Source organism: Lactuca sativa, chromosome 1 (genome assembly GCF_002870075.4).
Source record: "Lactuca sativa cultivar Salinas chromosome 1, Lsat_Salinas_v11, whole genome shotgun sequence".
Classification (NCBI taxonomy): Eukaryota; Viridiplantae; Streptophyta; class Magnoliopsida; order Asterales; family Asteraceae; genus Lactuca; species Lactuca sativa.
In genome coordinates, this window is record NC_056623.2 from 107,443,832 (window position 1) to 107,448,015 (window position 4,184).

General features: G+C 34.3%; 1 long non-coding RNA gene across 2 annotated transcripts; it reads left to right on the forward strand.

Annotated features, from left to right (window-relative positions):
* Positions 1-2,312: 2,312 nt before the first annotated feature.
* LOC122196131 (uncharacterized) lies at positions 2,313-4,184 on the forward strand. Of its 2 annotated transcripts, none has more exons than XR_006187369.2 (3): positions 2,313-2,442; positions 3,157-3,291; positions 3,858-4,184. It is a non-coding gene; the product is annotated as an uncharacterized LOC122196131 (long non-coding RNA). The 2 variants fall into 2 exon arrangements; XR_006187370.2 differs by having other exon boundaries at positions 3,899-4,184.

The window sequence follows — 4,184 nt, forward strand, 5'->3', positions numbered from 1 at the left end:
AACCATCAAGTTGGAATGCCCATATACTACGAGTCCAATCATCCTCGGGATGGAATACTCTCGACCCACAACCATGGGGCCTTATTTAAAGATTCACTACCAAAATTGGCCCAAAATACTCTTATTCAGAGAGTCCAGCAAGACTCAATTCCGATTGGCCTAAAGGTGGCCCAATCCTGAAGCCCAAGTCGCAAAAGCCCAACAGAGGGCGTACGCTAGGCGTACTTCTTTGGTACGCGGGGCGTACTCCGTCTCGTATTGACTAGAAAACGGGACCATTGACTCGGTACGCGTGGTGTAATGCTCTTTATAGTCTGTACCAAAACTCTCATAAGTGCTTAATGGCATAAGCACTTAAGCCCAAACTTCATATCCATCGACCAAATGTGCCTAAGACTCATAAAGTCTTGAAATTTAAGACTTTGGATGTCCAAAAAGTTCTTAATATATGGTATTAACCTATTAAGACCTTCCTACTCCATGCATGGGACACATTCAACTATTGGGACATCATTTTTATCACTTAGGACCATTTCTAGGGTCTGGAAGGACAACTTTGTCAATTATAAGATAATTGATTTTGGGTTCTGAATCCTTATGGATAAAAGGGGGATGAAAATTAGAGTGTAAGCCCACTCTAATTTCTTCCAAGGGGCCTTATTCCAGAAGGTTCTTAAGCTGCTTAGGGCCTAAGTCATCCAATTAGGGTTTTGACTGAAACCCTAACAGCTCAGCTATTTAAGGACCCCTAGGGCACCCAAAATCGTCTACCACTTATTCTAGAGAGTCCTTGAGCTGATTTTGTGCCTCCATTCCCACCCTCTTTCTCTTTACTTAATCTCCAATCACCGTCTATGAGACTGGAGGAGGTGGCAACTCAACAATTGGAGAATCGATCTAATCATGGTCGCACACTACATTCGTCGAACTGATATATGAGACCATTGCCACCAACCTCCTTTGCCACCAATCGATCTAATTGTGTTCACACACTACCTCCGACGATTCGATTTGGGTTTAATTTTTGTTGTCGTCTCTGTTGACACAGTTCATTTAGCACGTTACCCCTCCTGGAAATGATTTTTGGTGGGTGATTCAATTTGGGTTTGAGCACCCCTTGATTTGATTAGAGCATGTCTTTTCGACGAGGATATGTATGGGGAAATAGGAGTTTTCTGAATAGAGGGAGAGATAGAGAGAGAGGGTGGATGGGTGAGCGATGGATGGTGGTGTACGGTGGTAGCAATTGGTGGTGATGGTGACAGACGGTGGTGATGGCGACATCTAAGGGTTGTATGTTCTTGAGTGTGTATGTGTGTTTTCATGAGAACAAAAGCAAACTGAGATAGAGAAAGAGGGGTGGGTAGGTGGGTAATTTTTTTAATTAATTGAAATATTAACATAAAAACAAATCTAAGGGGTAAAATAGTCATTTTAAGTTGATAGAGACCAAAAACAATAAAAATATCCAATTTTGGACCATTTGTGCACCAACAAAACTTTCGGGACCAAAACCACATAATTTTGCCAACCAAAGAGACCATTTTTGCGATTTTTTCAATTAGGAATAAATATTATAGTTTAAACAGATAACTAAACAACCAATACTATTCTTTATTCAAATAAAAGACTCAAAATATCTGTCTTATTTTATTACTTAGCCTTGAAGCTACCATACTTCTGCATTTGATAGACCTGAGGCTTATCATAGGGTTCTAATATTCATACTCGTTCATTGTAATCTAAACGTAAGTTAGTCTTATCATCAACATCATCTTCTCGAACACTAACACTGTCTTTTGACTTTCCCTTTATGTTCGACAATAAGGCCATCAAGCTTTCACAACATTTTTCTCGATATGCATAACATCAAGACCCTGACGATCTTGCAAATATTCATTGTTTGAACGTTTAATGTGATACATCCGGTAACTATGATCCATCTGAAATTACATGAAGCATATAATAACAATGCATTTAGAACAACGGATATATATATATATATATATATATATATATATATATATAAATAATGAAATTTGTTTGGTAACTTATAATCAAACTCAAAATAAATAACCACGCACTATTACCAGTCATAAATTAACAACATCAACAAAGTTAAAAAAAAAATAAAAAAAAATAGCTAATACTTATATTATATATTCAATAAACAACTACATATTACTTTCCATTTACATTAAGGCGGGATTACATCAATTAATTTCCCGCCAAAAATCCAAGATCATCTACACTATTGACTTTGTATATATTTGTGTATATGCGTTTTTTCATTCCTCCTTATATAATTAAGGACGAATTTTTCCCATATAAGCAAGCACCAATTCATTCACAATGAAGAGAGATAATTTCTAAGAAGAAAAAAAATAAGAAGCCTATACAGGTGACGAGATTTCCATATCTAAATCATCAACATAGCATCAGGTTAGTCCCTATTTTGTTCATGTTCTTGATTCCAACTCAAAGTAGCATAAATCAGGTCACTTTAAAGTTAATTGTATATATATATATTATGATGCTTGTATGCAACTGATTTAATAAAAAACGAGTGGAATTACAGAAAAGGGCACATCTAATAAGAGTAAACTAGATACTGATTTGTAAAGAAATATGTGTTGTAGATTTCACTTGCTATCACATCCGTATGGTGTCTCTTGGCATTCAGTGTGCATAAATAAACAATAAACTTGTGTAAAGAAGTGTAAATCAATTGAAAGTAAGCACTTAATTAAATTAAGAGGTACATACCAAGCAGCTTTTATCTTCCTTGACTTAGATTTTCTGCGTGTGTTAATGGAGGATTAAACACTTAGTTGCATTTTGTTGTCTCCGGTTGGGTTTCTCTATGCGTTAATGGTCGAATAAATTCAATAAACAGCTAAAGTAATCCCAGCAATCAGTGATAAATTATTTATTCAAAAGGATTTTATCATTATCTGTTAAGATTTTGTTTCATGATCTGTTAAGTTTTAAAATTCATATATTATTTGGTGATAATCTTATATCTTTTTCTCCTATGTTAAATTAAAAAATCAATATTTTTTTATGATAATCGTATTTTGTTTTGGCATATCTTGATATGATAAAGTTTAGAATATAGATATACTGTTTTACTGACGATGTGTTTCATGTCTGCAGAGTGAAGACATTGAACAAATTTTCCAACGTTACCCTCCTAGCTACACACAAGACAAAACTTCATCTCAACTGTACACATGTTTGTAATTGAGTGGAATTACATAAAAAAAATCAAGCTAAACAATCCCATAAATGGTAATTATATTTAGAACCTGGAATCAGAATCTTGTCAAGGGTATTTGGTGTGGACCTTGCATCTAGCTATATTCATAGTTGGTGCCATAGAGTTATTACCCACTAGAATTTCATGACCTACGTCTTGACTTTTAATCAAATTCTACAAACTTTTTTTTTATTGTTCTAGCTTCCTGTTGCTCTTGTTTTTTTTTTTTCTAATATATTGTGGTGGGGAATTATGGATGATTTTGCCCTTGCTTTCATTTTGCCATTCAGATGAGGCATGAATTTAGCCTAAAATACTCAATGCAGAAAGTAGTTACCTGGTTAAGTTGTGTTAGATCAATCTTCGTAATTGGTTGGTTGTTGGATTATAGACGATTCCATATGTTCCCATAGTTGTGTGAAGTTGATCTCTGTTTTTGTCTGATCTAAATGATAATAAGTCAGATTCCAATTTTAGATAGCCCTTACCCTTTCCCTAACATTACGTTTCTGACTCTTCCTGATGTGTTACGAAACCTTGTTCACTTAACTCAAGATTATGTAACATGTTGAAAATGTATATATCTACTTGTTGACAGGTGGGGTTTATGATGTTTTGCTTATGGTTTTGGTGTTTCAGCTACAACAATATCAATGGAGGGATTGAAGGTATCTAATGCAGAATTGGTGTTGTATTTCTAACCATCAAAGTGCATCAGAGGACATCTTTTGTGAACTAAGTTCAATTCTTTTTAATATATAGTCTTAATTTAATGTAATTTATTGAACTTGACTATGTTTTCATGTAATTCTAGATCATTGGTTAAAAATAGTATATACATGAAAGTAAATTGATGTCTATACATCAATCGTTAAAAAAAAAAAACATGATGCCAATACAAATAATAATACAATATACAATATAA